Below are 10497 nucleotides of genomic sequence, written 5' to 3'. Positions count from 1 at the left end.
TCCCTACCACCAGTAGGCGGTAGGGAAGTGTGTTGCCCGAGGACACAACGACCGAGGCTGAGCCGGGGCTCGAACCGGCAACCTTCCGATTACAAGACGAACTCCCAAATCTTGAGCCACGATCGCCCTCCAAAGTGGACAGTGCAAAGTTATATAGCAAAAATTAGAAACACTGGAATAGAATAAGAATAAGATACTATATACAACAGATTAAAATAATAAGATAATAAAATACTAAGATAACCGTTGACTGTTCTTCCTTTAACAACAGTCTGTAAGCATTTGGGAACCAAGGGTTTACATTTCTGTAGTTTTGTTGTAGTTTTTGCCAAAGGATTCTCATTCTTGCTTGTTTTAGGACTTGAGCCACATGTTTTTAGTGGTTGATGGTCTGGAGAACTTTCAGTTTAGCAGGCAGATTTTTTTTTCCTGCATACCCGTGCAGTTTGTGTCGGCGTAAAGGACGGTGATAGGTTTGTAGCATAAACCTATTTGCTGGAACGTTAAGGACAATTTAATTACACAGCAAAGCAAGACACGAGTAGGCAAAGTTCTTTATGGTTCTCATGCACGGGAGAGAACTGGACAAACGCCGTTCCTTCGCTTGACCCCAGGTGCTCTCATCCGCTCCCCCGTAACACTGCTCTTTTATTGAGGTTACATGAATATACATAGGTTCATTAACATATGACGTCTACATACACACAAAGAGTACCTTACCTGTGCGTTGTGTAAGTGTGTGTGTGGTCAGAGTGTGACCCCATAAATGACTTCCCTAACCCTGCTGGTTTGGAAGTCCAACAGTTCGTCTAAACAAAAGGCACTTAGCCTAAAACAGATATAGACATGTTTATCCTTCCATAAAACAATAAGAGAAGGTACGACCTCTCCCATGCTCCCAGGATGTGGGTGTGAATGCCAGAACACTCTGGAATGCACACCAAGCCTTTGCAGACTATTAAGGATCACACATCCTATCACTACACAATCGATTATGCACCTCTAAGCATATATAGTTAAAAATTTCTAAGCATAAATGACAATAAACAATACAAATCTAACAGACGGTTTCTGTAGTACCTCTAAAATTTACAGCCTGTCGATTTGTATGAACAATCATTGAACAACCTACAACCAACTTGTAGGTTGGTTTTTAATATATCTGTTATTAAAAACCAACCTACCAACACCCCATATTTTACTAAAGCTGATTCTCCCTTTATCTATCAAAATGAAATTTTAGCTGACATTTTACAGTAACTACAGGGTTTCTATGGACTTTAACACCACAATGCACGTATGACAACATCCAGACAGGAAGCTGAATGCAGACTGCGATAGAGAAAAAATAATGTGAATTCACTTTATGTGTCCTTTAACAGCAAGGCTGCTGTTATCTGCCTCTCACAGTCCTCAAAGGGCCTCACTCTGCCAGTCAAGCAGAAAGTGTCAGTTGCACAGTTCGGGTGGAGCTGCTCTTGGTGCTCCAGTTTCAGTTTGATCTCGGCTTTATGGAGCTTATCAGTCGCAGCTGCCTGTGGTTAGAAAGACGCCATAAAATGTAAAACACACCCCCCGTTCAGCTATCAGGAGAGAATATCATTCTCGGTTTGAACACTAAAATTATGAAACAAAGCCACTTCTGAAAGCATTTGTGGCTGTATTGTTGACAGCACAGAGTAAATGTTCAACACAGTGATTATAACAGATGTGTGAGGAACCACATGGACAGGTGAGGAACATCCTGTTCACATACACTTGTACCGTAGAGCAGGTCAAAGTTCATCAGTAAATCAGCAGTGAAACAGCAAATACGCAGAGGGTGTTAAAAATAAAAAAGCAGAGATATGAAAACATTAAAGCAGAAAAAGAGGCAGCAAGTGAGCTGCTAGCCTGTAGCTCTGTGAAAATAGAGGTTTCAAACAGATTGATTTGCTTTACAGCAAATCTTTAACAAGACAGTCTGTGATGCCACGTTCCAGTTTTAGTTACTCACAGTGATCTCTGATGGGTCTAAAATGTGTCAGAGCCTCATTATTAATGTGGACTAATGTTTTTGACATAAATCCCCATGACTGTCAGCACTCTGCCTAAAATTAATATACACACAGTAGGTTTAGTGCCCATTAAACTATGATCATGCTGAAGCCTCTGTTGGATATTAGAGGAACTGCAGTCTTTCTGCACATTTCTGAATAATTACCGATTTTTGTTAGCATTAATAATCACACAAAGCAAAGACTGCAACATTTTGAATATGTGCACATGCAGTCTTTGTGCTTAGCTAAGCTAAGCAGGTCTCAGTTCCTGTGGGGGAATCCGGAGTCCTGTGCAGTGTTTGTGCAGTGTGTCTTTAAGCAGCTCTCACAGCAGAGTGTTTGTTCAGTCTGTCAATGAGTAAACGTGCAGCAGGAACAAACCCTCATAGCACCACTGAACCTGAACACACAGCTGTCTGCACACAGGTACGTCCACACTGCTTCTTAAACTTTAGCGCTCATACATTAAGAAAGTAAACTGAACTGTTGGAACACTCAGAGCTGCACTCGTACTCTGGAGCTGCCTGCAGTTATTCAACTGACATGAATGTAGATGAGAAAGTTGATGTGTTTTAATTCACAGACATACAGTCATAATGTCAGTTGTAAAGGAAATTAATGTGCAAACACTAATTATCCTAATATTAATGTGTCAAGAGATATCATAAAGTAACTATTTTACCAAGTTTCACATCTGAGGTTCTGTTATCTGTTACTTTTCTGAGCTGTCTTATGTGATAGCAGCAGCATCAGTGTGTTCTTGATTTTCACGTTTGACGTGAAAAATATTCTCATAGTAGCACTTTTAAGACCAGGAAACAGGTTAAAAGACAGACTGGCATCGTTTGGTATTCACACCAGAAAACCAGAGACAGATGATGAGGCAGCGGGCCCCCAGCTGCAGACCCCACCCTGTTCTATGAGTTACAGGCTGAAACAAAGGGCTGTAATTTGGGGTAATTTGAGGCCAACTGTTGTGACTTCATTGTCTTTTATCAATACAATGTTGCTGTTTTGCACTTTGTCAGAACTATTTAGGGTCTCTTTATGGACTCTTAATGTCTCTTTTACTTGTTTTACGCCTCTTCGTGGCTTTTTTTTCTTTTTTGACTTGTTTGGCATTTTTCTGGGACCTCACCGTGGTCGTGCATACAAAGATGGAGCGGGTGGAGCGACAGCACCACCTCCTCGTACAGAACAGAGGAGGCTTCGCTGGAAGGCAAAGGGGCTTGCAAATGTGCAGAAACTGTGGCCCGGCAGGATAAAGCAGCTTAAATTGCTCACCCATCAGGATGTGGACAAGGGTGTTGCCTGAGCCATCAGGTGATGTGGGCTGACCTTGAGATCAGGTGACCTGCTGGGACTGCGGCTCGCTTTTGTGGATGCTATAGGCTCGCTTTCTTTGCAAAAACAAAAAGAAAATAAACAGAAAGGCAGTCGTCTCCTTCATACGTGGAACTCCATCTCCAAACAACTGAGAAAAGAGAAGAAATCTTAAAAAGAGCAGCCCCGCCCAAACCTTTCACCGCAGCTCTGATCATCATCGCACATGGTGATGATGTTTCCTGTTTTCATTCATTTATTCTAATCTCTTCATGGTTCGCCTGCTCTGTGGCCTTACTTCACTTTAAGTTCAGTCTCAAGTTCGATGGACTACGATGTGTCTGCGTACTTGAGTCGCAGCTCTGGAGACAGGCATTGGAGACAACAGGAAGTTCCCCCTGCGCAGAATAAAAAACAGCCCCAGCTGTTGAAACATTTAACTGATGTTTTGTCACTGCAACATTTAACAGAAGAGATGTGGCGTGATAATCAGTGAGGTGGATACGTGTTAGCTTGGCTGTTTGCGCCTCGTTTCCTTTATTACAGTGAAATAACTGCGCTAAATGCAGTTTTTTCTAATCTGAACATGGCGTTCTCGCACCGTGACCCACCTCCGGCATCTGCTTCACTGTTTGTGTAACAGGAGTTGGTCAGGATGATTCAATCGCCGCTGAGCTGAAAGAACGAGTACACACCCGACGACGGACCGGCCTTAAAGCACACACAGGGTCACGTTTGATCCACGAGTGTGTTGCTTTGTGCGTTCATGACTCAGGGCTTTAGCACACAATGATATCAGTAAATTTGAGCTCATATTTGCTCAGTTATGTTTGAAGAGCGCATTTAAAGCATTCCTTTGATATGAAAACAGATCAGGTGGAATTTATGTTTCAGAATAGGTCAGAATAAAGTTTCTGACCTTTGACCTCTGCTGATTGTTAGACCTGTTAATGATCAGAGAAACTGAGGATAATTTACATCTGATGCTAATTAAAGTTCTTTACAAAACACTAAAATGCAAAGTGAGTTTCTTGGAGGTCATAAAGTCTCCAGGTCGTCCTCACTCATCTGCGTTTTCTCTCCTCTCAGGGATCATGGCAACCGGACCAGACGCCATCGAGCTGTGGCTCCTGCCATCAGGAGTGGTTAGCTTCTTCATCCTCCTCCTCATCCTCTCCATCTTCCTCACGGGTCTCTGCAGCGACTGCGGCAGGTCAGCAGTCTTTCTACATCACAGAATGATGAAATGAATGAAAATGAAAAGTTTAACGTGATTATCAGAGTCAATCTTAAACAATCCAGTAACATCTGAAATGATCAGTGAATCATTAAAACCTGATCTGACGCTGTTGTTTGTTGTTTTTCAGACATTCGTTTGAGCTTCAGGATCTGGAGGTGAACAGAACCCCGTCAACGCTCATCAGCGTGGTAAGAGACGAGTTTAACGACCTAAAACCTCTGATGGGACGGGGCGTGGCTTAACTTGTAGTCTAAGGAGCTTGAGAAAGGAAAGCTTCTGGACTTCTTTAAGTTGCTTGAAGACGTTTCACATCTCATCCAAGAAGCTTCTTCAGTTCTAGGGTCAAATGGTGGAGAGTCCCAGGCTACGTCCACACTGGCCCGGATAGATTTGAAAACGGCGTTTTTGTCTGAAAACGCTCCGCGTCCACACTAGCGTTTTCAGTCATTTTCACAGAGTTGTGCGTCCACATTGAAACAGCCGAAAACACTTACGTTCTAGTCCTGTGCATGTGTGAAACGCAAGAAGATTCGACCTGCCTCATTTCTGTCTGCTGCTTATTTACTTTCCGGCTCTTTGAAACGTTGCGGCAAAATGTGGAGGAAAAGCAGCGAGTTTTTAAAATGGACTAACAATGAGGTGGAGTTGTTGCTGCGAGTAACACAAAAGTACAAAGTTGCAAAAGCGAGAGAGAATTACAGAATTTGAAGAAAAGCTCTCTGGAGGATGTGCAGACTGATATTAATCTTTAATAGGGCCGTCAAACAAAACAACTGCTGCATAATGCCCTCCGCTATCTTAGTATAATTGGTCACATGACTGCATCATATGACTAACATGCGTCATCGTTTTAGAAAGTCTCTGTTTTCGCCGTCCACACTGCCACGCCCAAGCACCATTTTGAAATGTATGTGTTTTTGAGAGCGTTTTGAAAACGCTGTATTTGCCGAAACAGAGAGAAAACGATGCATTTTTAAACTAATATGCATTAGTGTGGACGTAGCCCCAGATTTAAGCCCTGTGGGAGTGTCCACCCCAGGAGGGACAATGGACCCCCTAATGGTCCTCTACCTAATCACACGAGCCATTGTGAAACCTGGCCCCACCTTATCATGTGATTTCCTGAGGTCAGATGGCCCAGGATGTGAGTGGGCGTTAAGGCGTCTGGGAAGCATCTCAAAACTGGATTATAGATGGCAGAGAGTTGGTGTCGTAAGCCCCGCCCTCTTTTCAAAGATGGCCATTCACAGTGGACATAGATGCTTCTTTCACTCCTCTTTCAAACCATCTGTCCTCTCTGTCCAAAATGTGAACATTGGCATCCTCGAACGGTTGACCTTTGACCTTTGGATGCAGATGGACAGCCGAGTCTTGTCCCGTGGAGGTGGCTCTTCTAGGTAGGGGATCATTAGGGGGTCTTTTGTCCCTCTTGGGGGGGGACACTCCCACAGGGTTTAAATCTGGGACTCTCCAATATTTGACCTTAGAACTGAAGAAGCTTCTCGGATGAGAGGTGAAACGTCTTCAAGCAACTTAAAGAAGTCCAGACGCTTTTCTTTGCATGCTCCTTGGACTACGATGACCTGGATGACTGAGAACCTTCACAGACATAGTTAACCTGTCGTGTTGATTGACAGGTGAAGCTGGAGGAAGTGAGAGAAAACCCAACGATCAACGAGATCCAGAACGACGAGAAACGTGAGCAGACTTTTCAGCTATACTAAATGAAGTTTTAATGAAGTAGTTTCATCACATTTTCAGGTTCGTGCGACGGAGTTTACTTCAGTTTTATATAAGCAGCACCAAACTGCATGTGGAATGAAGTCAGGGTGGAGGAAGAGCTCACAACACCTCCAGAAAATAAAAGTCTTTGCAGAAAAATGTCTTTTACGCGTGAGTGCACAGAGGTAGACGAGTAATGGCTCTGAACCTGAAGATCGGAGGTGAAATGAATACCTCCTGTGCTGGAAACGATGACCACCAAGGAAAATAGGTCAGAATTTACTGCGCTAACAGCTACTGACCGTCAGCGAGAGCCGATTCATGTCAGTTAACAGTTAACCCTGTTAGGGACCCTCCCTGGAGGAGCCACCTGGGGGCGCCACAGACTGAGCAAGGTCCCACCAGGCAGACAGCAGACTTTAACTAAAGACATTTAAATTATACGATTCATGAGGTCAAATGAATGATGAGGCTGGGAAGACTGTTTTATAGTTTCAGAAAAAAAATATGAATGACTTCCTGTGTGCATTCCCACCTTTAACATAACTTTATTCTTCCAAAGGAAAAATAAAGAATCACAAAAAAGAAGCTTTCGACCTCGAGCTGAAGGATCTTTTAAATTTATTCTGCATTTAAAGGAGAGGCACGTTTCATCTGTAGTCTCATTTTTCGTGCGCAGAAGCAGGAAGGACGAGATGCTCCGTGATTATCAGCGGAGCTGATTTAACGTGAGGTCTGCAGAAATCATTTCATCAGTGTCCAAATGTAGGAGGAAACAGGAAGTATGACGTTGCACTGATCCCCTGGTGGCGTGGCAAATTTCAACGTGTCGCCATGAAGCACCAAGCTGCTGTAGATCAAATTGTCCAATCAGGGTTGAGCAGCAGCCAGCTGCAGACCCTAATTCGCTGGAGGTTTCTTCCTGTTAAAAGGGAGTTTTTCCTTCCCACCGTCACCAAGTGCTTGCTTAAAGGGGCTCATCTGATAGTTGTAATATTGTTGGGTCTTTACATTGCAATATAAAACACTTTGAGGCAAGTGTTGTTGGGGCTAAATAAATAACAGCGACTTGAATTTAATCAATGTGCTTTTTAAAATAAATAAATAAAAAGATGATGTCCTCACCTCTCGCTGTCTCTCCGGCTCCCGATGTCCTGACTCTAAAGTCCCGACAGCTCCATCGTACCTGAAACTAAAGAATAAAACAGATGACATGAGTAAATATAAGTAAATAAGAAATATTCCACATGTGCACAAATGAGGCTCATTAACAGGTTCAGTAAGAATATTTAATGGAGTTTTCGTGTAGAACAAGATGCTTTTAGTTTGCTCTCATGCTCGATTTTCTGGCTTCAGGCTGAATCGCTTTCATGAACTCGTGATATTATTTTTTAATGAGAACACTTAAAAATTAAGAAACTCGGTGAAGTAACTCAGATTGCTGAATGTCCCATGATGCCTGTGTTTGTGTGTTCAGAGTCACGTCCTGAAGAGGAAGTCTCAGTGCAGTTCACTCCCTGGAGGAGCCACCTGGGGGCGCCACAGAGCCAAGGTTTTATTCTCTGAAGGGAGAGAACGAAGAAACCACAGAAACTACTTTTATTGATCATCGTGATCTGATCATTAGTTCCTAACTGTCGTCTGTCTGTTCACAGATCAAAACGCTGAGCACATCTACCACGCCATCGGAGGACACGGCACCAACCCGGACATATCATCACCAGCAATGCCGGCCAATCACAAGCCAGCCAGAGCACATGACGCCGCTCTGGAGGATTTTAGCAACTACGACGGGGATTCGGTTTATGCTCAAGTCAGCAAGAAGCTGAGCTCCAGTGCTTCACCTCCACCTGTCCATACACCTGCGGAGATACCGATACAGGAGGAGGAGCCTTCACCTCCGCTGCCCGAGAGGACGGCAGAGATGGAGGGATGATGGATGAAGGACGAGAGACGGTGTGAAGAGACAGAGAACGAAGGACGCCAGGTCCTCCCGCACGCATCATTAACGCCAAAACCTGAAAACTACATCTGCCAATCAGAGTGCTGGAACCCTAACACTCATGACATCACAGCGTCAACATCTCAGCTTCAGCGTCTTGATGTGAGGTTGAATTTCTAATGAAAAGGAGACACGTGTCACACGTGGAGTGACATCAGCGACTCGCTGAATCTGAACACAAGTTCAGAGAAAAAAACACGGAGCACGATTCAGGAACAGCAAAGTCGGAGGGAAGTTTCTCTTCCATGGAGGGAAAAATATTTTTCATCTTTATTGTGGTTCAGCAGAGTTTTCAAGCATTTTTATTTTTTATTTTTTCAGAATCAGAAATACTTTATTAATCCCGAAGGAAATGTCCTGATTTTTATGTCCCAATGAGCCTTAAAATTAAAGACAATTTAGATAACTGGCCAAAAAAGTGCCAGAGGCTGTTTCAGAGTAGATGCTAAGTGGCGAGAGTTGTTTCTAGAAGGACTTTGGGGCAGATTCCACTACAAATATATATTTATGTATTTAATTCAAATTCAAATTTTTATTTGTTACGTACACAGTCATACAATTTATAATATACAAACAGTGTGACGGCCTGCAAGAAAACTGCAAAGAAAGCAAAAACACGTCTACATGAAAGGAAAGATGATGAAGGATGGAAACCTTAAATAAAGTTATAGAAAACAATTTTTGAAAGTCTTATGAATGAATTGTTGTTGAGTTGTTTTCAAAGTAGATCCATAAGGTGAAACCTTTACCTACATTAAGGTAGCGCCATTACCATTTTGCCCTTTTTGAGACAGAATTGATCATTTCTATGATCGTGGGGCGATCGTGGCTCAAGAGTTGGGAGTTCGCCTTGTAATCGGAAGGTTGCCGGTTCGAGCCCCGGCTTGGACAGTCTCGGTCGTTGTGTCCTTGGGCAAGACACTTCACCCGTTGCCTACTGGTGGTGGTCAGAGGGCCTGGTGGCGCCAGTGTCATTACAAATGCCCCAACAGCACAAACATGGTCCAGAGGTCCAGTTTAGGGTCAGGTGAAGCCTGGCTAGCAGCTACGGCCACCTGTGTCACCATCCACCTATCAGTCAAAGAGGCCACGCCCCTAATAAAACTAGCAAACTAAGCATTAATAAACTTTAAACAGCTGTGATGAGGCAAACCTGTAATTTGTGGCTGTGGCCGTCCAAGTCCACTGACAGGAAGTGTTCTCAGAGAGAGCCCGTCCTCCTCCAACCAGGCCAAACCTTCATGGGGTCTTTGTTTGCGCCACCACTCCCACTGAGCAGCGTTTGAGTGATCTTGCTGGAGTGTAACAGCTCTCAATTGTCTCAGTGAGGGAATAAACTGCAGCATGGCGGTGGGTCACATGACTTGCTGTTTGAGACACAGGAAAGGAACCAGAGTAGATCAGTTTACACGTCACATTTTGCTGCTTCCGTTTATTAAATCTTCCCTCAAAGCCGACATGTTTATGTCGGATTTCACTGCCTCGTGTCCAACATCGTGACATCGGTGTGAAACACTGAAGCTGAGCTTCTCTCACCATGTGCTGTTTGTATATTCCTGTAATCAAACCGTGGCCCCATCCTCGTGGTGACAGGAGGTGATTTCTTCTGAGCTTTATCATCTGACTGTAAGTGAAGTTACAGCATTTAGAAAGTCACGCAGAGTCACAGCGAAACCAGGAGAGGATGCAGTGGCGTCCAAATCACAGCTGAGGCTTTGTTTGGACATGTCTTCGCTTCTGAGACGCTTCTGCTCTGTGATGACGATCTGTCCGGTCCTCGTAAAGACACAATCAGGTCTGAGACTTCACACAAACACAAACACAAAGCTTCTGTGGAAGAACAGGGAACTTTATCAGGAGGTTTTAAATGAAAGAGGAAGTGAGGACAGTTTTGTAAGGAGGGAGGGAATTTCTGAAGCTTTGGGACATTTTTGTAAGGTGGAGATGCCCTGCAGAGCTTTTGTAGGACTTGTCTGACAGAGTTGCACAGATGTCCCACAATTATCACAGATGACACATCACCCTCAGCTTAAGCTGACGACTCCATGGCAAAGCCTGTAGCTGTGTGATGTGAGACGGCTGCGCCTCAGTCAGGGACAGAACTTTAAAGGTTTGAGGTCCAGATCCAGGTTCAGGGATCTGTGAGAGTGCCGAATCAGTGACAGACAAAC

At 43.9% G+C, this 10497-nt stretch overlaps 1 long non-coding RNA gene across 1 annotated transcript; it reads right to left on the bottom strand.

The window, feature by feature from the left end:
* Positions 1-1080: 1080 nt before the first annotated feature.
* Positions 1081-4474, bottom strand: LOC113027149 (uncharacterized). The gene is made up of 3 exons (XR_003272991.1): positions 4427-4474; positions 3324-3760; positions 1081-1535 (listed from the first exon to the last, which is right to left on the bottom strand). It is a non-coding gene; the product is annotated as an uncharacterized LOC113027149 (long non-coding RNA).
* Between the last annotated feature and the right edge of the window lie 6023 nt (positions 4475-10497).

The sequence above is a fragment of the Astatotilapia calliptera genome, chromosome 1, assembly GCF_900246225.1.
Source record: "Astatotilapia calliptera chromosome 1, fAstCal1.2, whole genome shotgun sequence".
Classification (NCBI taxonomy): Eukaryota; Metazoa; Chordata; class Actinopteri; order Cichliformes; family Cichlidae; genus Astatotilapia; species Astatotilapia calliptera.
Note: the sequence above shows the minus strand (reverse complement) of the source record. Positions and strands in the feature narration are given on the sequence as shown.